A 24,453-nucleotide genomic window follows, 5' to 3' on the forward strand; every position below is an offset into this window, starting at 1 on the left:
GATGACACAACGCAAAACATAATCACACAAAATCAAATACACTACTCACTGTAAGCTGCAGTGGCCAACTAGAAGCTACTACAACGAGAAGAGGCAAACAATTTAAAACACACGCATCGCTGCTCGCCGCTATGGCAAGCTAACAAGAAGGGTAAAAAAAAAACGCGCCCCTCAGCACCGGTCTACCCGAGCCGTCCAGCCGTCGTCTCGTGTTTCGGACCGACCGACTTCGGAAACAAGCCATTCCTCACTCGCTTATGCAGAGGAACACAAAACTTGGAGGGCGGCATCGTTTTGAGAATCTTTTCACTTTGTCGGAGCATTCGCCTGCTCCCCATCGGCGGAACCCCTCACAGTTTACAATGACGTACTCTAGCTGTGTCGTGACACTTCCTCCCTTCTTCATTCTTTCCCCCACTTTTTTTTCGCCAGTACGAAAAAAAACATGGTTCCCCTTCAAGCTGCCTTAAACAACTGCAGCTCTCCAGATTGCGAGAATGCACTAAATATTCTCCTTGAGATACATTCCGAAAAGGAATACAGGCGTGCGAGAACTTGAAAGCATGTTACACTGCTACAGCCCGCACCATAGGCCGCGGGATCGCATATTCCAAGTTAAGGTGAATTATACAAGAATAATGCATAAAATTAACAAGAAAAGCAACAAAAATAGTCCACCGAGGCGAAACTCGAACATCGCTGCTCTCATGCTGCGTGCTCAGGGGGTTCCTTCTGCTTGACCAGCTCCTTATAGCCATTCATCGGTAAAAGGCAGTCTATTTCACTCGGCAGTTCCTCTGTCACTGTGCACAAGATGGCAACGTGCGAACCCTCTTCCCCCCCCCCCCCCCCCCCCCATGCCCCGATCGGCTCTCAGTGGCCCATACGTGAGCTCAGCCTTAATCTCGTCGCCGAAAACTCCCTTCAGTGCTACTTTGCCTCGTGGATCTACCCTTTCCTGAGGCATCAGTGACCTCCTGACTCCTGTGATATCAGCTCCCGGATCCACCCATGCCAAAATGACTGATTCGCCCGAACACAGAAAAATATCACCCACACTGCGTGTCTCCGCCCACTGAGTGTTTGCCTTTGACTCCTAATTCTGGCACAGAACTTCAGCGTTGTGAGTGTTCACCTCTATCACTGTGGCAGTAATCTCATAGCCCCTGTCTATTGGCATTCTCGTTAAATATGCCCTGAACTGCCACAGAGGTAACAAAGAGGTGACGCAGTGTTCTTTCCCCTATCCTGCTGCCATTTCTTGCCGACAGAATGCCCCTCCGTGCCAACGTTACGAACACATAAATCTCTGTTCCCGGTGTTTACTTCAGTTTCACAGCACTCCCTCGCCATGTGACCTGGTTGGCCACGCCGGTAACATTGGCGTGTCGTCGTATATCCTATATTCAGAACTATAGTCGGCGAAGAAGGTTCATGGCAAAATAATGTCAGCAGTTTTTTGCAAAAACATGTCAAATTACTTGTTTTGGACGACCCATTCCTCCCAAAAAATTCGACAGTTGTCGCTGAGTAGCTACAGAGTTCCAATGACATCGGTTTTGGGTTTTCGATAGACGTGCAACATTTGTTCTACTCTGTAGCTCAAGACCCGATTTTGGTGGTTGTAAAGACTGTCGGTTGAAAATTTTATCGCTGTTTTGCAGTTTTACTTAAGGGCTACTTTTATACTTTTTGACAACCTGCCTTTTTTCCAGCGCAACGGTGTGTGGTGCATAGGGTCCTGAGTGGCCCCTATCTTTAGCGATATATTTTTAACAAAGGTTGATCAATATTTAGATAATCTTTTTTATGAGGAAGGGGTGCTTTTAAAGGTTTTTGGGTATGTGGATGATTTTTTAGTGCTTTTAAATAAGCAGACGTCCTTCACCCACCCCTCTACAGTAGGTGAAGTTTTACATGCTTTTTACAAACATGGACTTGGGCTTACTTTTACGCATGAACTATCCGACACTAATGTTTTAGAGTTTTTAGGTTTGAAACTAACCTTCCTTGGAAGACTCATCTGCTGGGGCTATTACCCGCGTGAAAAAGAAAAAAAGATCTTTTGCCTTACGATTCTAACCACTTAACGACTGCAAAAAGAGCAATAGCGTCGCATTGCCTGGAGTCCTCTCTAAAGAAATCGTGCCCCTATAAGTTGCAAGATAGCTTTCAAAATCGATGAGCCGACTTTCGGTGGCTGGGTTCCCTTGCTGTGTGTTGGTTGCTGTTTGCGAGACCCTCCTTCAAGAACTTAAGCACTGAACACGAAAAAACACCGAAGAAGATCGTTTCAGGACACGGAAGCCACTAGTTGTGCCTTAGTTACACAAGACCTCGCACAACTTGAGGAAAGTGGCCAACAGGTATGGTGTGAGTGTCGTTTTTCCGGCTCTCAGCAAGCTGGAAAAGTTGTGCCCCCGAATCTGCAGTGCAAGAAAGTGGGGGTGCCAAATAAAGCACGATACTCCGTTTTCCAAGCGATCCGTAGAAGCCGTCTACGCTATCCCCTTAACTTTTGGGCGTTTTTATGCTGGCCAGACTGGACTTGCAGCAACGACCGTTTGGAGGACCATGACGAAATTTATCAGACTTGAAAGATAAGTACGCACATTTGGTTGCGCACGTAATAAGCTGCGACGAGTGCGAGGCGTGGTTGAAAGAGACGAAGGTTCTTGGCAAGAGCACAGATAAGACTGCACGTGTTAGTCTGGAGACTTTCTACATAAAGAAATTTGGCTGTAGGTGTGTGCTCCTTCTTTATCTCTTTTTGCATCCGAGATTAACTTTCTAGATTCGGTTATCATGTAACTGTTCTTTTTCTTGTGTGATTTTTGACTGCTTGTCTGTTTCTGCGAAACGATGTTGCTTTTGTTCACCTTCTCCTTCTTGTCACCCTTCTCTTCCCTTCTCTCCCCTTCAAGCTTCACCCTATATAAGCTGCATCCCAGCTTCATCAAAATTCATTTCTGAGTTAGCACTTGTCTGTCGTCTTCGTTCTTCTCTTGTGGTTTGCTGGGTTTTGGCGCTAGTTTTTCTCTAATTCATGTGCTTTTAATGGCGCATACTTCACCTCCATCTGTTCTTACCCGTGGAGTTCCGATGCCCATGCCATCTCGTCTCTTCTACATCCTTCACCACTGGCCGTACTTATGCGCGGAACACTGACCCCGAACGATTTCCCTCGGCTCCTCTCCACAGCCTCGATTACTTCTGTAAGTCCATCGATTTTCAGCCACCTTTTGTTTTCTTGAAGAGCTATCTGTCGAAGCGCATCATTAGACAGGAACACTTTTACCTTATTAACCACTACCAGCTCCCCCGCTCCTCTGTTTCGGTCACTTTTCTACTGCTGATATAGTATGAGTAATAGCTCCGCAGTCGGTAGTCGAACTGGCGCCACGATTCTTGCGGTCCTTTCTTAGCCGTGTCAAACATTGTTTTGTATTCCGCCGACATTGTCGCAACTTTGTCAATATGACTTCATTTAGCTGTTTGCACTCAAGGATTTCTTTCGTCCCACTTTGCATCGCCATCGACCGCATGGGGTCACTGAGGTATAGAATCAGGATGATGGACTGTATGCTTTCCGGAACATTAAAAAGGAGTCAAACAACATCTCCACAGAATCAAACCACCCCGGAATAAGCGACTCATCTTTCGGCATTCGAGGCAGTATACTGGTCAGCATGGTGGAGTACTTCACGGCTTCCTTCCCTTCTGCAAGATCAGCTGTCCATTGTCTCGGTAATTTCTCGGTCTCCAATTCAATTTTGGCCCTCTTTAGCTTCATCTTTTCAATTTATATTTGCATGTTTGGTACAGGTTGGCCCTTTTCCATGCTGGTCTTCCTCATTCCTCCAATTCCTCTCTGCCGGCAGAAGTTAACTCTTTCCCCTCGTGAGCATAAAGCAACAAAGCTGAGAGCAGCTCTGTCCGCTCACCGCTTTTCGTTCGCCGCCTTCCCTTCAAACTTCGTCACTCAAGCCAAGTTCCAGAGTTCTCTCACAATGAACTTCGTTCTGACACGCCACCAGTCATGAAAGGTAACGCTCCACACTCTCAAGTGCCGCTCAATTTAAGTCCGTCGTCCCTTGCTCTGCTGGTGTCCACGATTCCTGTCCACACCTACATCGGTGTCGAACCTGCGATGATCGGTTATGATCGGTGAAGATCCTTTTGCTGTCTCTAGTTCTGCCGTTCTACTTTCTTGATGTCCGGTTTTCCACCTCTCTTCGTTACCCAAGGGAAAACGTTGCTCGTGAGCTCACTAGCTCGACGTCTTCTCAACCTGTGTTGCCTCTGTTTTCCTCATTCTCGTCGCAAAGCAGCCGTCCCTTGTCTCGGAATCCGCCGGCTGTGCCAGTCACGATTTTATTCCTCTCTCTTTCATGTATATGTCGATGTTGTTGGATCCAGGTGTTTGCGTAGAGTTGTAGAAAGTGGGTCTCGTGACTGACCCTAGGGACACACTTCGCGACTGGTGAGTTCAGACAGGGGGGCAGGTCCTCTGACCGTTGGAAGGCTTTGGTCAAGAAGTTATTTAATACTATATGTACACAACAGGTTTCTTACGCCGAACTATTTCGGCCTTTCCGCCTTATCTAAAAATAAAATTTTAAACTCCCACGACTCCGGACCACCATCGGCCACAACACGGCCAACCTGCCCGGTCGCTGCTCAGCGAACTTCCTTCTCCAAATCCCCAGCCCCGGAATCACCACCGGCCACACACGACCGATCTGTCCGGCTGCCACACACCCAACCTCCCGCGCCCTCCTTCGCGCGCACCCATCTCGTAGCATTCCCGCTAAACTACATCCTCAGTCAACAGAAAATCCTCCTGCCAAATCTTCCCGCCATCTTTCATACGTAAGATCTCACAACGCAAAAGAAAAGCATACAATATCAAGCACACGCCTCACTGTAAGCTGCCGAGGCTAACTACAAGCTGCTGCAACAAGAAGAGACAAACAATTTAAAACACACGCTTCGTTTTTAGGCGATCTGCTTAGCTTGCAAGAAGGATAAAAGTTGCCACCACCGCCTGGAAGATGTTGAAGTAACGAGCGTTAGGTTTTGGTTTACTACAATTGATATGAATTAGTCAAGAAATCAGGCACCAATTGGGTTTCTATATCAATTTACTACCGGGAGCGCCATCTTGAATTCCTCGGACTTCGAAAATTTCACGCCGAAGGGATGTGGTAGCAGACCCCAAGAAATCGAGAAACGTGACGATTAAAAGCTAACGCTCTTAAAAAAAAGGCACGCCCAGCGCCGGTCCAACCGAGCCGTCCTGTCGTCGTCTCGTGTTTCGGACCGACCGACTTCGGAAACAAGCCATTCCTCACTCGCTTAGGGCCGTCGTACGATCGTTTTTAAGCGGCTTCCGCCAGCGAGCAGGTGCGCCTCGTACGGCGAACGGATGTAAAGTTGGTCAACAACTTTCGATCGGACGAGCGGGTCCTGCCGGCGACCGGATTGCAGCTATTGAATGCTTTTTCCGTGACGTCAATGACATCTCGGCCCCCTCCACCTTGCTTCTGCCGTGCCGGCGCAAGATGGCCGTCCATCGATTAAACCTGGGAGCGAGGCCTGGGCAGTGGCAGTTATGTCCTGAGGCAAATTATATTGGCCACATGTTGATATTACGAGTTTTCAGAGCGACTGCGAACTTCGCCGCGTGCAGCAGAGGCGAGCGACCGTTCCCATAGTTGAATTCCGTAATCATCTACGCTGACGGACTTGACAGAGCGCCTCTTCAAACCCACGCAAGACCTGTGCAGCGGCGGCGCCACGAAGTGTTTATTTGGAGCTGTTAATTGTTGTTTCAAGCGCTGGTAATTCCTGCTGCGAGTTATTTTCCTTTGCATGCGCAAGTTTCACAGCATAGCGACAAGTGTCCGCGTAGTGAAAGTGATTATGGTCGGTGCGAGTGCTTTCCCGTCAAGTCAGCGATATGTTCACCTGCGAAAACCTCGCAACGCACGCCGTTTTCCGAATGCTGAAATGAACTTGGTGCTGTGCATCTGGTCGCGTCCGTGGCGATGGCTGCAGTGATCTCGACCGAGGCGAGCACACGACGTTGTTTCTGCTCCATAGAAAACTGCTGTGTGTGCGACTTGACACGATCTTGGCTGCACGGCTGTCGCACTGTTTTCTGCTGCGACAACAGCAGCGTCGCCAGTCTTGTGCGTCTTGGTGCACCATACAGCAGTACGTTTTATGATCATGGGTGCGCGGGTTGCGACAGTGTTCAAGCGGCATTACGTAGCCTGTATGAAAAAATCAGTGCGCAGTGCAAATTTACTTTCCCCAAAAACCAATTATTATTATAATTATTCATCATCATTTTGTATGCCTGTGTGTGTGTGCCAGCTATGCGGACCCGTCTCTGCCATAAATATATCTGTGATGAAATGGCGACTGCAAACAGCTTCCTGTGCATGATGCAGAGCTGAGCCAGTGTATTAGCTTTCGGTTTAGGTTGCGACAACATAGTATCACCAGATGAGCGAAATACTTTCAAGAGTCATAGCCACAATTACGCCACGCCTGTGCAACAGCTTTTGCTTCTCAAAGCAAGCAGCCACTCGTGGGAATTTGAATAGACACTGTAGTTCTCGGTCAGAACTGACCACTACACAGCAAGTAGCGCACCATGAGTGGCGGCGGAAAACAAAAAAAAATCGGAAGGAAGTCCTTCAGATAACCATTTTTTTCTAATAGTGGTGTGAAATAAATCTTCGACAAATGCTTGACGATGTGCTGTTGATCTTTAAACTGAAGTGGGACCTTCGTTTCGAATGATCAGAAAAACGATCTCGAAGCACTTCATGGGCCATGATATCTACCCATTAGCTATAAAAAAGCTTCAATATAATCAGTGACTGTTACCATGTTTGTTGTTGATGGTCTTGTTGGCAGTCCCTTTACACATAGGGTTCAAAGGTACAAAACTGGATTAAGCTTTCTCTATGCTTTTGTTGGAGACCTGTTTGCCAACTCGATTTTTTCAGTGCCGAGCACTTGTTCAGCAGCAGCGTTTAATGCTATCAGCTTCATTAGTTTGTTTGATGAGGCATTCTCGAAGCGTTCAGCAGGAGGTGTAATTCATGCACATTTGCACGTTTATGTGCTGCCTTCATTTGCCTTTGACTGCCTATGAACACGATTATTTGCCTGCTGAGCGACAGCACTGGTTGGCCTGCAAGAGCTTATGTGTCGGCAATGTAGTATACTTCCGAGATTTTCTTAGCCCTCCTCGCATTTTCCACTTGCCGAACTTCATTTGCTCATACGTAAATTCCTCAGTTATCAGATAAGTTTCCTGCGACACTTATCCGATCACATTTGTTTCATGGTCATTACAGCACTATTCCTGCACATGTTCTCAAACAACAGTTACAAGGCTTTTTTAATTCCTTGAAGTGTGCTATACACTGTTGCATAGTGGTTGGCTCTACAATACCAATGCTCAGTCATTCCTGCGAGCCCTGCAGTATTGATGCAGCTGTCGATCTATGGAGGCTGACACCAGATATAATATGAACCCATTTCTTTTTTGCTTGGATTGGCTGAAATGGTTGTGGCCGTTACATTCACAGATTCTCTGCTCTGCACTGGAGCCAAGTTCTGTTCCTGCCTAACATGCACACCTGAAACCAAAGCACTGTATTATTTTTCTTGCAGTGCGCTGTGTTTGAACTTAGTGTTGTGGGCTGCGGAAAATCATCTCTGCGGTTATAAAACTTTTAAAGTAAGTAAGCGGTTCTGTTCTTTTCTTTTTGAGCAGATTTATTTGTTTTGTGAATTGAGTAGTGTGCACCAGGTGGTGAGTGGCCGAGCCTTGGTCATGATTTTGATACCAGAAAGAAAAGTGCTTTGGCAACCAGAAAGCGTGTGAGCAGAAACAATCAGTGTGTCTGCCAGTTCATGGGTTTAAGGTAAGAACAGTATGAAGAACCCAGTGCAACAAATTTATAAGATTTATTCTGTGTTTGGTTTGTCCACTCAAATCCACACATTTGTAACACTCTTTGCGCTGTACATTACTGTCTTGTTAGCAGAGGGGAAATTTTGTTCACACTGCTGTGAAGATTAACACAAGAAGAGAATATTCAGGGGCACTTTGTTGGCCTAAAGTGCGGTGAGGCAAAAACCTTTAGTGCAGTGTTGTGCTTGTGTCCCTGATGTGTAGTTAAGATGTTGATTAAGTACATAATTGTTTGGAGGGCATTTGAGAAGCTTCTGTCTGATTGGACGCCTTTCCGCAAACACTTTCCTGCGTCCTTACGCTAGACATATATTAGTGTGGGCAGAACAAAAAAGGAAAACTACATATGCGTTGCCAGGAAGTAGCGTAGTCGTTAGCACGCTGGGCTGTGGATCAAGAGGATGGTGCTTCCAATCCCGCCGTGCACAAGGATTTTTTTTCGCTGCTGATGTCATCGGTGTGACGTGACTTGAGACCATACTTGACCTTAGACCGGACAAGCTCATGAATGCAAGTATGAGCCATTAAAAGTTTTCACCTCAATACACACAACAACGGGCTGTACGCATTTTCACCCTGTCTACTGCGTGATCAGCAACTTTATGTCGTAGGGAGGCGTACATGTATTGAAAAAGTGTGGTCCCCAGAAATGACCCTAATTCCTGTCCATATTCATGAGTTTTGTACTTCCAAGGCATGACTGTATAGATGGCTAAATGGCTAAATATTTTGTTCTCATGATGTCAGAAGCAATAAGTTTTTGTGTACCCTAACTATGTGACGCAAGAAGTAAAATCATCTTTGCAAAATTTGGAAGCTGATAGAAGAATGCATTTTGTGGCGTAGGAGTTTGGTGGTTGAATAAAAATATTTGCCTTTACCTGGCAGCACTATTAAAGATAACATTGCTAAATGAGCCTTGTGGAGGTGGTAAAACTGCATTAGGAACAGAGATGGTGAGAAAGAACAAACACCACCACTGCACAAGGTGGCAGTTCTAGCTCCATTGACCGCCAGTCACCCAGAAGTGTAAACATATATTTGTTGTGTGCTGCACAGATAGTTTCCTATCTGAGCACAGTTTGGCCTCCAGATGCGTTCCACCATTGATCACCCAGCACCTGTCGCCCTACTCCTGCCATTGAAGTGTGCTGCAATCATAATTTATATTTTGTACTCTTGGCCTGCTAAATTGATTTGCCCCATTAATTTGTTTCATCCAAATTGGCACGCCTTTAGAAAGCACCCCTGTAATAGCCAACATGCTCTCGTTCTTCGCGTCATGCACTTGCTCCTTGACTTAAACTTCCCCCTCGATTTTTTCTGTTTTTTTTAAAGCATGTGATGAGATCCCTCATCTGTGTAGGCTGATTCGCTCATGCTTTAACTTGCATCTAATAACTCCGAACTGGGTACATTTGTTGGCAGCCAGGCGTCGGTAATTTGCCCGTACTAATTCTTACTCATCCTGTTTTTTTCCTGCAATCTCGGGCCTCCCCCAAGGCCTTGGCTTAGGCCCTCAGCTTTTTATTACATATATTACAACCTCCCCTTCAATGGTTCGTCTAACAATTCGTGATTGGTAACACTGTGGCCTGCCATCTTTCAAATAATACCAGTGGTTCAATTGCGCAGACCATCCGTTTAGTCATCACCTGAACGGCTGAAATGGAGAAAAATAATTAAGCACTGCAAGAAACACTGCCTAATAACTGTGCAGCAAATGCCTCATAAATTGGTATGGGAGCTCATACTACTGCAAGATATTGGTCTGGCAGTACATATCAACATAATCATTTAATTTTATTACTTCAAAATTTTTTCTGCCTAAGCACCCACTATAATAGAAGGCTAACTCCCTCTCACAGACATACCAGTAATCAATTATTGTAAGACTAAATAAGCTACAGCATTTTACACACATTTTTATGAATGTGTACGAATACAGACGAATAAATTTTGATTTGATTTGATTTTTATTTCACATTCCAATTTAATAATTTATTTATGCGATGCGCTGTCTGAGAGCAGTAATTTCACATCAAAAGTAAATATTTACTTTTGACATTACTTCTTTTAAAGCAGTGCTCCTCTTTGTGCCAGCAAAGCAGGGCAAAAATTTTTACGCCCACTTTGTGTTACGCCTGTGGTATTATGATTTAAGAACCTGAAATCTTGATAGCAGCCTCCACCATTGTACTGTCATGGTTAAAAGTAACAGACCCCCCATCCACTGCGCCAGTTTTTACACCAGGAGTGCATCGTCAGGCGGCGCCAGCATGGAATGTGGCACGATTCAGGACATAGAGGTGGGGTCAGTTACTTTTGACCCACCGGGGTAGTACTTCTTTCTGTGCGTGATTTTTATTATATTTACATAATTCCATTACTTTTATGTGAACTTGGGTTGTGTTGGGTTTAATGGCGCATAAGCTGCTAAGGTTATCATGCGCCAAGCTCAAGATATAGGAATTGTTTTCGCCAGAATTTACAGATAAGAAAAAAAAGCAGTGTAGAAAGTTTCAGTTATTTCTTTGTACCTAGTATAGAGAGCGAAGACAAGATTGATAAATGGCTAGTATTAAAAGCTTCAAAGGAGGTCGGGTAACCTCAGCAGCCGTCCTTAAGGGGCCAAGGATCTGGAGGCTACCAACCAATAAAATAGACACCTCGGCCTTCTTCTCAGGAGAGAGAAAGTGGCCGAGGTGTGTCAACGACAAGTGGGAAATTCACAGTTTATCAAGAAAACCCGCTTCTCTTAAAAAGTTAAAAACAGAAGACATATCAACAATTGCATAATCACTTGAGAACAGTGCAGGGTGAAATGGGATGCACTGGTTGTAAAACGGAGTAAAATACTTCTTTCTTAGTTTCTCGAGTTTTGGGCATGATAATAAATAATGGTGTATTGTGAGCTCGTCTCCACATCTTTCACAAAGAGGCTTATCCTGATTGGTTAGTAAGAAATTATGCGTCACGTGTGTGTGTCCGATGCGGAGACGACATAAAATTACTTCTGTAAAACGTTCCTGGTGTGTACATGTCTTCCCTTCGCCGAGGACAGGCTTTACGAAATGCAGCTTGTTGGTTATTTCATTATCCCAAGCTGTCTGCCATTTAGCCTTCAGATTTCTGTGTATTAATTTCATGCAGTCTTTGTGGGGCGCGCTGACGTTTCCAATTTCACGCCCGCGAGCTTGTGCAGCACTTTTGTCGGCTCGTTCATTGCCGTCTATTCTAACATGGCTCGGCACCCAGCAGAATTTTATGATACGTCCTGTGTTGTAACTTTTTCTATGTTATGTACTATGTTTCCTACTAAGGATTCGACTGCATTTCTGGAATGTAATGCTGTTAGCAGACTAAGCGAATCTGTGTAGATTATGCTCTTTTCCAAACTGATATTTATTATTCTCCTTGCAGATTCACAGACAGCATAACACTCCGCAGTAAAAATGGATGCACAGTTTGGTAGCCTTACTATCTTTTGCCAGTTTCCTCGCACTACCCCACTTCCGACGTAATCTGCAGTTTTTGAGCCGTCATTGTAAACCTCTGTGTAGTTCGCATATTTTTCTTGTAGTGCCCGGTATTCATGTAATATGTGCTCGTGTGGAGTTTGTTTCTTTCGGTATTGTGTTAACGTGAAGTCACACACAGTGGGAAGGCTGTACCATGGGGGCAGGGGTCATACCCTGAGGCGACACCAGGAAGGGTATCCAGTATTCCTAAAGTTTGGCAACAATCCTCGAAGCGGAACAGCAGAGGTTTAACTGACTGGGGTTTGTTGTTGAATAGTGTTCTGGAAGTGCAGTTTGTAACTATGGAATAACAGAGGTGTTTCGGCAAGGAACGGATTTTCAGGACATATGTGCATGTGAGCATAGTTCGTCTCTCTGTAAGAGAGGGTTCATTGATTTCGACATAGAGACTGTTTATGGGGGATGTTCTGTATGCACCAGTTGAAAGTCGTAAACCAAAGTTATGCACTGTGTCCATTCGTTTTAGATATGATGGCCTCGCGGACCCATACACGACGCATCCATAGTCTAGAATAGAGCGTACTACGGACCTATACATTTGTTCTATCCATGTTCTATCCTATCCCCAGCGTTTTCGTGACAGTACTTTTAATATATTCAGGGATTGGGAGGCTTTCTTTTTGATGGTGTTTATATGTGGCAGGAATGTGAGTTTCTTGTCAAATGTTATGCCCAAAAATTTATGTTCTTGCTTAACTGGAAGTGTAATTTCATTTAAGTACAAGGTGGGGTCAATCTGCAAACCTCTTCTGAGTGAAAAAAGAACAGCAACTGTTTTTTGGGTTGAGAACTTAAACCCATTTCTTTCAGCCCAAATCGCAAGTTTGTTTAATGTCAGTTGAATCTGTCGCTCACAGGTTGATAGGCTGGAGGACGTGCATGCTATTTAGAGGTCATCGACATATGACGAAAACATAATTGACTTTGGAACTATTTTAGCTATAGAATTTATTTTTGCGACCAAAAGGGTAGTACTTAAAATACATCCCTGGGGTACACCGTTCTCTAGAATGAATTTTCTGGAAAGGGTGGAGCCTACGCGTACCTGGAATGAACGGTCAGAAAGAAAATCTTTTAGACAGTTCAGCATCCTTCCACGGATCCCTAGGTTCGCGAGGTCGCGGAGGATCCCAAACCTCCAGGTGGTATCAAAAGCCTTCTTCATATCAAAGAATACTGCAAGGCAGTGTTGACTATGTATGAATGCTTCTCTGACTGTATTTTCAAGGCGGATCAGATGGTCAGTTGTTGAACAAGATTGTTTAAATCCACACTGGTGGATATCAAGAAGTTCACGAGATCTAAGGACAAACATCAGCCTAATGTTGACAACACTTTTAAACGAATTAGCGAGACAGCTAGTAAAGGCTATGGGTATGTAACTGCTAGGGGAGGTTGGTGGTTTTCCCGGTTTCAAGAATGGTACAACAACGGCCTTTTTCCAGGCTTGGGGTATTTTTCCTGAAATCCATATTTTGTTAAAAAATCTCAAAAGTGCTTCTACAGATGGCTGGGAAAGATGTGCCAGCATTTCATAATGAATTTTATCAGGACCAGGCGCAGTCTGTTTGCCTGCAGACAGAACTTTTCTTATTTCATGAATTGTGATTAGACTGTTGTATGCTTCGTTTGTGCACGCGCTTGTGGGAAGTCTTTCTTTCTCCATAGTTTTTTTCTATTTTATGAACGGTTGTGTATAGTGTGAAGAGCTGGAAACACTTTAGGAATGTTCACCTAGGATGTCTGCTTGTTCTTCTATACTTGTTTGTGCACCAGGGACTGTTAAAAAGGGAATTGTGAAAGGGGAGAATCCGCACTTCAATTTACGAACTTGCTCCCACATTTTTTTGGATGTAATGGAACTGTTTATAGATGATACGTAGCTTTGCCATGAAGTTTTTGCGGCGGGTATGCCGGGTTTTTGCGCGTGCTTTTTTAAAGTTTATAAAATTCTCGACTGTTGGATACCTGCGAAAAATACCTCAGGCTATATTCTGCCGTTTTTTGGCTATTCTGCACTCTTGGTTATACCAAACCTTGTGGTTTTGGCGTACCATTCCCAAAGACTGAGGAATGGCTAGACGTGCTGCAGCAATTATGCAAGACGTAAACATTTCATTTAGTTCATATACACTAAGATCTTCTGAAAAAACTGTCTCCAGTGTAGCATTTTCCTGGAATAAATCCCAGTCAGCTATGTGGAGCTTTCAATGACGTGGTTTATTTGGAATGATTGATGTTGGTGATGACAAGTTAATTACTATAGGAAGATGATCGCTTCCGTACGGATTGTGAAGAACATTCCAACTAAATTCAGTAAAAACGGAGAGTTAACTAAAGGACAGGTCTATGCAACTCATTTTTTCTGAGGCTGGGGAGCAATATGTGGGTTTACCTGTATTTAGCAGGCAAACGTCGTTGCAAAAAATAAAATCTTCTAGAACATGACCTCTAGTGTCAGTCTGTTCGCTTCCCCAAAAACCAGAGTGGGCATTAAAATCCCCAACTACCAGATACGGCTATGGTAGCTGCTTTAAAAGTATTTCTAGGTCATTTAGTGTAACTGTTTGGTGTGGCCCGAGATATATAGAACATATTGTAATTGTTTTGAAATGTAGGACAGTCACTGCAACAGCTTCATAGTTAGTTTTAAGTTTGATTTCTCTGGTTGCAACACCGCCTTGAATTACAACAGCAACACCTCCAGAGAGTTTACTAGTTTGTCTCTGTCACCACGAAAGACTTTGTATTTCCTTAAAAAGTTATTGTGTTTTGGACCTAGGTTTGTTTCTTGAAAGCATAAAGCCACAGGGGAAAAAAGTGTCTAACAGATCTTTTATGTCACCGTAGTTATTGAAACGTCCACGGCAGTTCCATTGTATTAGGAATGCCATTTTATGTTTTTTTGACGGAAGAAGTGAGAGCCTAGGTTCCTTTTACAAGAGGACCCGTGATTCGGGCCCTTCCTTTGTTTTTACGGTCAAGTGACCTGTGCCGCCCGTGCGGGACGGGCGTGCCAGATGATATATCCATCGTCTCGGTGGAGGCGCTGGAGGCCTGCGGGGATACCGCGCGTGTACGTACTTCACGCCTCCTCCGAGAAGGAGGGGTCTGATCGTCCGCCGACTCAAGGGACGGCGAGACCGTTTGGGGCGGTGGCAGGGCAGCATTTGCTGACTCTGCCAGGGGCGCAGGTGGCCCTGCCTGAGGTTTTGCCTGGGCAGAAGCCGGAACGCGGTGTGGTGCAGCGCCCCCGCGCACCACATCGGCGAAGCTTGTTCTTGCTGTGAAACTGAATGTGTGTTTTGCATAAAAAAGTTGTGCTTCCTTGAAAGTTATATTTTGCTTTGTCTCATTTTTCCATGAGGGGCATGATCTTGAGTAGGAGGGATGGTCGCCTTGACAGTTTGCGCAATGTAGTGTTGCAGCTTCACAGCTTTCAGAGACGTGCTCTTGCGAGGCGCATTTCGCACATGTTTTCCGACCACGACAGCTCTATGAGCCATGGCCGTATCGCTGGCAGTTAAAACACCGTCGTGGGTTTGGGATGTAGTGTCGGACATTTATCTTTAGGTAACCAACTTCGATTGACTCGGGCAGTGCGCTTGAGCTGAATGTGAGGACAAGATGTTTTGTTGTGATTTCTTTGTTTACCTTTCGGATTTTTAAGCGGTGAACATTGATGACATTTTGGTCTTTTAGACCTTCAAGCATTTCTTCTGTGAGCTGAAAGAAATCGATTTCGGAGATCACAACCCGGGCGGTGCTCAAAGATCTATGTGCAGTCACTGAGACAGTTGTATCCCCAATGACACTATTTTGGACAGCTTAGAATATTGATCGTTCTCTTTCAGTTCTAGTAGGAGGTCGCCACTAGGCAGTTTTTTTTAGCTTGTAACCCGTGCCCAAAGCAGAGGTTAGGGTTTTTGTGACAATGAATGGGGATATTGTTCGGCCGGTCTTATCTGTTGCTTCGCTGTGAATGACGTGAAATTTCGGGAAAGTGTCCTTGGACTTCTGAAGGTATTGGTTTGTTGCTTCGGTCCGCACTCTTTTTTGAGGGCAATCATTTTGTGAGTGGAGGGGAGCCATGGAATACGTCTGTTGTTCGGCCGCGGTGCCAGCCACCCACCATGGAGCCCAACAAGGGGACGGGACAGGAACTTGCAAGCAAGTCTTGCCCACGCCAGCTGTACACCTCAACTAAAACCAAATACGACGCAACTCAGGGTGGTTGGCCACACAAGGTTAACCCTCGCCGCCTATGAAGAAAGGAAAAAACCGGGAAACGAGGAGGAGACAGGACAGTAGTCCGAAAGAAGTTAGGAAAGTGAAAGATGGAGAGGAGGACAGGAAAAGGCGACTGCCGATTTCCTCCGGTCGGGTCAGGCCGGAGGTGCCGTCTACAGGAAGCTGGGGCCAAAGTGGTGTGTTGCCTCCGCCGAGGGGCCTTAAAGGTCCAAACGCTCGGCATCGGCTCAACCACCAGGATCCCCTTTTCCCCGGACACCGCGATGCCACGCACGGCGAGGCGCGGGTGCTCGGGTCCGTGGTAATGCACAGTTCACCATCATCCCCTTGCGGGGATGTCCCTGCGGACGCTCGGGAACCCGCGGTGTCGCCACTCACCGTCGCGACGCCTGCAAGCTGCAGGCACCCCCATGCGGGGTTTTATGTGAACTAATTGCAACTGTATTACGTTTTGTGAGTAGTAACTGCTGATAAACTAATATTTGCGTGATCTTGAGGGAGTTGTTATTAATGCATGCAATGACTTTCGAAGAATAGTTTTTTTGCCATGTATGCCTACACATGTCCACATACACATCAAGTTACCCTGCTTTACCTCTAGCCCCCGCCACTCCGTTCCTTCTTTCCTCAACTTGTGATCAGGTCTGTTGTTGAGATGCCGAAACAGATCTTATAAGCGCATAGGTGGTGTAGTATACGTATAGGATGCAACACAAGAAGCACGCAACTGTATATTCTATATTTGTAATAACGAAAACAAAGTTTTCACAGTAAAACTAAGCACACATCTGGTGATATGCTCCAGCTGACCTGCATTTCGGCCAGGCAAACGAACCTGCACACCTACGTCGTGCATAATGCTGTCTAGATGCTTTTACAGCTGTTACCTGTGGAGCATCTGTCCCCGTTTCTGAGGTTCTGGCAGGAGTTGGATAGGCCTGAGATAATTAAATAAGTCTGTGATACTGTTATTCATCTGCATTTCTGGCATACGCAATTTTGAGGTGCAGAATATACGACTTGTCAAATCCAAGTGGAAGAATAATGATTCCCCATCAAAAGCTTACCTTGGCATCCCTAGCAAAAATTCTAATAGAAGTTTGTATTAGTCTAATTCCTTTTGTATTTGATGTATGAGTTTCTGTATCAGTCTAATGCAATTTCGTATTTGAAGTATAAGTTTCCATATTAGTCTCATACAATTTTGTATATGATGTACACGTTTTCCAGTTAGTCTAATAAGCTCTTGTTTTAGACTAATACATTTCTGTATTAGTTCTTTTGTTATTCAAATAGAAGTCTCTATTTGCAAATAGGGTAAATACAGTCAGAAGGCCGCATGTATACCTTACCTTATTTTGTATTTACATTATTCTGTTATAATATTTTGTTTTAGGTTATAATAAGAACTATCTCCATCTTAATGTGCTAAATTGTTTACATTATTTATGCTATCTCTGCCATCGAAAATGGATTAAATGTCTATGTTTAACTGGTAAGTGCCCGTAGCCTCATTATGGGAGTCCCACATATGGAATATATAAGCAGAAGCAAAAGTTTATTGTACACATGGATATGTGTTGGGCTTATGTTAGGTGTGTGACTGTACTAACTGTTTCTTGAGTGTAATGCATGGTTCGTTTGATTTCTAAAAAAGGTTAAACTTCCCATTTGAAGTCAATTGGTTTTAACTGCGATGGGGGCTAGTATACTAATAGAGCAGAAAACTAATAGAATTAGTCTAATAGCCTAATAAATGTTGTATTTGATTTTGTATTTGCTGTTAGGTTTATTAGACTGATAGCCTATTACTTGTCGATTGCCTAATAGGCTATTAATTTTCCTATTAGAATTTTTGCTAGGGCATGCACTTGAAGCACACTTCTCAATGTTACGAAGACATTGTGCAGAACATTTTTTTTACTTTCAGCATAACTAAACTGTGCCTACTTATAAGGGCTTGCTGATTCACTGCATACTTGTTCCATTACACGGAATTTAATAAGGCGCACAGTGTAACGTGCTCTCGCCTATATATTCTTGTACAACCGCCCACAGCCTAGGACATTTGCGCATGTCCTTAGCATTATCGTCTTCCGAGCCTCTTTCAAAACTCCTGTGCTGAATCAAGTTGGGTATTGTAATGCCATATGCCACAAATCAAGCTTTATTCAAATCCTAGGATGAGTTCAGACCTGAGCCGCTTGTTTTATTCTCTCGAACTCTTTTTGAAGATCCAGTGTCACAGGACTAAAGGTGCATCTTTAAATCTCTTGATCTCATGCAGAAACTGTAGGTTTTTGTGCTCCTTACCAGCACACCGCCATCTGAACTGTTTTTATTTGTGGTTCCTTCTGCAATGGCCACACTAACACTCTTAGCTCATGCCACTGCATTTCAAGATTCATTTTTGTTCGTGCCACGAAAGGCTGCAATTGTCTTGCACCCCACAAGCCCGTGCAAGCTATTGTCCTTCGAAGTGGTCACTACAGAAGTCATGCTATAAGTGACGAACTCTTCGAGCTCCTACCTGGCACACCATTTCAAAGCTCGCCACTCCGGTATGTCATTTAGGACCACTAAGGTGTACTCCATACTAAAAAGGGCGCGCAGTCACTCGGTCACCTTGGCAAACGAAGGCAATGCTCTCTTATGCATAACGGGGTCATCGATACCTTTCTTCGTAATTTATTTCAAGCGATATCAGGGCAGATTTACACAATATTAGCATTCGGTATAGCCTGCCCACTGCACAAGCTAGCTCTATCTACCTACATTTGAACACTGCAAAGCTAAACATGCATTAGTGCGCCCATCTGTGTTAACCAGTCTTCCCTTTGTGCTTGTCTGTTCTGTTCAGTTGTTTCTGCGACATATCCATTGCCATTTTGATCGCCATTCATGCGGGCACTATGCTAGAGTACTGCCGTGTGTGCAACGCGATATGATTTTTTCTGCATGGCCGTCGGACTGTTTTAAACGCGCTATCCTTCTGCACCTTGGTGCTTCATTCAGTACATTTGTGATGATAGCTGCTCGGGTTACGAGGGGCCGTCAGCACTGTGTAACTTGTGTGAAAAATCGGTGTGCAGTGCAGATGTATCTTCGGGAGCATCATTTCTTTTTATTTCCTGCCGGATGTGCGGAAATTTGTCTGCAATAAATATTTGCGTGATGAATGGGTGACTGAACACTTCCTCTACCCATTTCAGTTTAGATTGTGACAACATGGTATTACACGATTACGAACAAGAATCATCGCCGCATTTAAACCACGGCTAGTTCACAGTAGAAAATCTCTAATATGTGTTATCTCATGAGACTGCTTTTCAATGAGCATTTCACTCTATGTTACGCAAAAAAAAACTGTGGCAGCAGCTTATGGGATCAAAACTGTCCACAGAGCAAGTTGGGCATAACGAGTATTGATGAAAAAAATATATTTATATTAACAAAATATTTTCCATTGCTTTTTTCAATTTTTGCTTTGACAAATGCTTGGTAATGTGAAGTTGAAGTGGAATCTTGGTTTCCTATGTAATCAGAAAAATTCGACGATCTTGGAACGCCTCCTGGGCCATGACACTTTTTTCGTTGATTATGCTCACGGTCTCTTTCGATAGGGAGATAAGCGGTACGAAACTGAATGATGTGTGCACAATGCAATTGTTGCAAAGTAGCTCGTGAACTCTGCTTTACTGGTGTTAAGCGGTTGTTCAGCAGCACTCCCTGGGACAGCCGCACCAGTTTGTTTTCAACACATTTTCGAAGCCTTGAGAAAGAGATGTCATGAATGCACATTTGCACGTCATCTGCTACCTTCATTTGCCTGTGACTACTTACTGTGAAGGACATGATTACTTGTCTGCTGAGTGATGAGGATGGTGAGCACAATCAGCTGTGTGTCGGCAATGTAGAATGCTTCCTAGATTTCCTTAATTCTCCTTACATTTTACACTAACAAATATTTATTTCCTGACATATAGATGCATCTTTCCACCTTCATCAGTGATCGGCTAGATTTCCTGGCCCACTTCTCCATACGCATTTGTGTTGTCACGACAGTAGCCTTCCCGCACGCATTCAAAGCTACAATAACAACGCTTATTTCAGTTCTTTGAAATGTGCTAAGCACTGTTGCATTGTGCTTGGCTCTGCATTACCAACGTTGCCCTGTTTCTGAGTCCTGTAGTATCTATGGAACCAATGAGCTGTCATGGCAAAGACCACATTTACTTTGAACCAATTGTCTTACTCCTCGGATTGAATGAAATGGCTGTTGCTGCTTGCATTAGCAGATGCCCCGCTTTGCACCGGCGCCTAGTTCTGTTCTTGCCCGCTGCACATGCCTGAAAACGGAGCATTCCATCATTTTTCTTTTCATCTGCGGTGTACTCTGTATAAAAAGTGCTAACCTAGCATTGTGGCTTGCAGGTAGGCATTTGAGAGGTTTTAATATAAGCAAGCTGTTCTGTTGTTTTATTTTTAAGCAGCTTAAATCATTTTGTGCAGTGAGCAATCTAAGCCAGGATGTGAGTCGCCCAGTCCCGACAGTGATTCTCACACTATAAAGAGAGGTGCTTTGGCAACCAGAATGTGCTTGAGCTGGTTAGAAGTCAGGTTGGTCAGTGTGCCTGGTAGTTGACTGGTTACCGTAAAATTCTGTGCATAAAGTGGGGCAAGCATTGTGATGGCATTTCCAGTGTGCAAGAAAGGTATATGATTCAGGAAGCGTTTGATTATCTGCTCAAGTACAAAGTTTTAAGTCTTTTAAGTCTTCCCCTCTGCACATTAACGGGACAAGAACACATGCGACAATGGGCTGCACGCATCTCACTCTGTTTACTCTGATCAGCAAAGTTTGTATGTTAACAAAGCGTAAGTGCATTGAATTTTTTTTTCCTCAGAAACAGTCAGTTTGAGTCCATATTAGCGAGTCCTGTACTAATGAAAAAGGGCTGTATCTACGAAATTATGGTTATTTTTTAGTTCTAATGATGACAGGAGCAATTAATCTGTGATATTTTGAATATGAGACCAAAGAACTACCATTATCTTGCGAAGTATGAAGATGATTGGAAGGATGTGTTGTATGGCACAGCAGTTTGTTGGTCGAAGAATAGGGATTGGCTTTACCTGACAATACTTTACACAGCAGACTGCAAATAGAGCCCTGTAGAGCTGGTAAAGATATGTCAGGAACAAAGACGATGGAAAAGAACACCACTGCACAAAGCAGTAATTCTTGATTCGTTCTCCTTGTCCCTTAGCGCAGTTTCAGCATGTCAACTTACCTCAGGTTCATCCGACAGTACACTCGTATCAAGTTTTGCGAAATTTTCAGCAAGCATCAACAGTACAAAAAGCAGTGCATGCATATCTGATGCATACAGTGCAGCTTCCTGCCTCATCATAGCTTCGCCCCTCTGTTTCTTACCCATCATTACCCAGCACCTATGGCTCCATTTATGTCATTGCCATGTGCTGAAAATCACCAAACACACTTTGTACTCTTGCCCTGCTGGATTGTTTCAATGCATTAAGTTGTTTCATCCAAATCGGAAAGCTTTTAGAACACAATCCTGCAATAGCCAACTTGCTCTTGTTCTTCGCGACATGCACCTTGACTGCAAAATCCCCCTAGATGCTTTTTTTCTTGGCTTTGAAAAAGCATTTTATTCGCTCGTTTCTGTATGGCTTTTCTTATCGTGATTTAACTTGCATCCAATAGCTCTAAACTGGATCCAAGCTTAAACCGCCAACCGTCGGCAGATTTCCCTTGCCAATTCTTATGCATCCTGCCTTTTTCTGCAATCTTGAACGTCCCCCAAGGCATTGCCCTTGGGCCTCAGATTTTTTTTACCTTCATTATGACTTTCCCTTCAGTGCTTGTTACATGCCTTCACGAATGGCTATATAGGGTCGGCCATCTTGCAATAAGTACCCGTGTTTTAGTTCCCCAAAGCAACATTTTGCATGGTCTAAATGCCCTGTTTCCTAATGTTACTAACAATTCAATAAAAAGTTTTTATTGTCAGAAAAACTACATTTTGCCTACTTATAAGGCCTTACCGAGAAAGGTATGTTCACTGCATACTGGTTCAAACACTGTCATTAACATGGCTCGCAATGTAGCAGGTCTCACCTCATAATCCTTATACGCCCTCCAAAAACCTAGAATATTTACACCATAACATGTACTTAGCATCGCCGTCTTCCAAGTTACTTGCGTTCAGATCCGCTGTGTGGCATCACCTTGGGCGTTCTAATGGTACATGCCGCAAATCTAACTTAACTAAAATCCTAGAATGGGTTCCGACCTGAGCCCTTGTTTTATTTTCTCAGACTATTATTGAAGCTCCAGTGTCACACACCAAAGGTAAATCTTCAAATTTCTTCATGTCGTGCAGAAACTGTAGGTTTTTATTTAACTCTTTACCGTCACTTAACCAACAAATCTGTTCTGACTCATGGTTCCTTCTGCACCAGCCGCACAAGTACTGTTGTGGTTCAGTTAGCTCATGGCACTGCATTTCAAGATTGATTTTTGTTTTTGCCATTAAAGGCTGGAATTGCCTTTCACCTCACACAGCTTACTAACGTCTTGTCCTTTGAGCTGGTCACTTCGGAAATCCACACAGTAAATGATGATGTTCATTCAATTATTAAAGTAATTCCCCCAAGGCAGAGAATATTTGTAATAAGAGAGTAATTACTCATTAACATCCACCTAAGTGCAGCCATAAGGACACAAAAAAGAGCTACAATGCTTTCCTTTGTAACCGTATGGTTACGCTTGGATGCTAATGGTTGATTACTTCTTATTAGTAAATTACAAACTCATCAAGTTCCTACTTGACACATCATGTCAAAGCTCACCACTGAATTATTTTCATTTAGTACTGTTTAGGTATAATAAATGTTAAAATAAATTGTTCTAATGAAGTGCTTAGTTGCTTGCTCAGCTCGGTAATCCAATACAATGCTCTCTTACGCGTAAGAGCTTTCCTAACAATCTATTTCAAATAATATTGGGGCAGATTTACACAATAGTTTTGTCGAACGGTATACAGTTGCATTTACGCTAACTTGCACACCGTGCTCAAGATAGGTCTAGCCAGCTGAACTCATGCACTGAAAAGCTAAGCATGCATTATTGTGCCTATCTGTATGAGATTTTTCTTTGTGCTTCTTTCTGAGCAGCACTGAGAAACGCACCGCCTTCATGACGTGGCTCATCATAACATGGCTCAGTGAGAATGCTACAAATGCATGTGTATTGTGTGACTTTTATATATTCAGGATATGTTAAGAGGGCCGTTGGTTCATCTTGAACACAAAGGCTGTCAACTTCAATTTGCAGCAAAGGAACACCAGTAAAGAGAAAAGCCATCTCTGCTTTTCTGGTTTCTTTCGGAATTCGTCGGCGTTTCTGATGCTTATCGATGCCTCGGTTAATATCTTTTTTTGAAAACCAGACTGGCAATGAAGTAGGTATATTTGGCTGAAGATTTTGATAGTAAGCAACTGATAGTAGACTCTAAAATTCAAGACGTGTTGAATGGAATACACATCAGTTGACAGTTAGCAGTTCTCATTTTTACTTGCTCGATTGGGAACTGGTCACCTTTACATTGTCTTTTTACATTTTAGTAATGAGTTAAAATAACTCTTAAACGTTGCGTTAAAGATGCATCACAGAACATACGCATATATACCTGTCACATACGTAATTGGCTGAAGTTTCATTTCATTTTATTGTGAGACATCATAGCTCTTATACTCTAAATGCAATTTTACAAATTCTGCTTGAGATGTTGGTGTTTGTTCGAGATAATCAGATTATATGCTCATCGTATCCCGTTTACCTGACTATACAAACTATTCTTTCCCAGCCTGAGCCAGGAGCCGTTGCCATGTAAACCCTCCAAATTGGTGCTTACATTTCGTCTACCTGTAATCCAGTTTACTGGATCCCACATCTCATTATGTCTATAGTAATGAGAAAGACATGTGTAGAGTTTTATGCAATAGGGAGGGATGTCAATAGAGAGGAAACGCACTGCACCGGGCAATGTATTCCAGTGTTCGATGGTGCGCGGAGAGAAACTATATTTAAATACATTAGTGCGAGCAAAGTAAGGTGAAAAATTAGGCTAAGGGTGACTTCTTGTTGACAATGGTATGGCACTCGTGATGTACCTGTCACTTGAGACTCGATAGTGCGAATTAGCGGCACAGTGAAAAAATTGTTACGATTCTAGCTGCCAGAGAGTAGCGATGGTGGTGATTTGTAATGATTTCAGGGCAGAATAGGGCGAAAAATTACTGCGATATTTATTGCATATGAAGCGAACTTATTTCCTTTCCGTCAACATAGAGCTTTCTTCCAACAATGGTCTACTGCACGAAAGAAAGGTAATTTCTATGCCTTGCATTTTGGATCATGCATCTTTAGTGCAACTTGGAAGCGCCAGGCATTTCAACATATCATAGTAAAAGATGCCCAAGTTTCTACCATTTTGCGAAACGCACGACTCCAAAATTTCATGCCTATCGTCTTTACAATGTGATGCGCTTGAACCAGTCTCGACGGCTCATTAGCCACGGCGTTCGCAAGCTGATAAAAATGTCGAGCTGTGAGACTAAGGTCGCCGCACT

General features: G+C 43.8%; 1 protein-coding gene across 2 annotated transcripts in view; it reads right to left on the reverse strand.

Moving 5' to 3' along the window:
* LOC144132306 (galactosylceramide sulfotransferase-like) overlaps positions 1 to 24,453 on the reverse strand; it is a 443,966-nt gene that overhangs the window by 308,391 nt on the left and 111,122 nt on the right. The window lies entirely within an intron of this gene.

Source organism: Amblyomma americanum, chromosome 5 (assembly GCF_052857255.1).
Source record: "Amblyomma americanum isolate KBUSLIRL-KWMA chromosome 5, ASM5285725v1, whole genome shotgun sequence".
Classification (NCBI taxonomy): domain Eukaryota; kingdom Metazoa; phylum Arthropoda; class Arachnida; order Ixodida; family Ixodidae; genus Amblyomma; species Amblyomma americanum.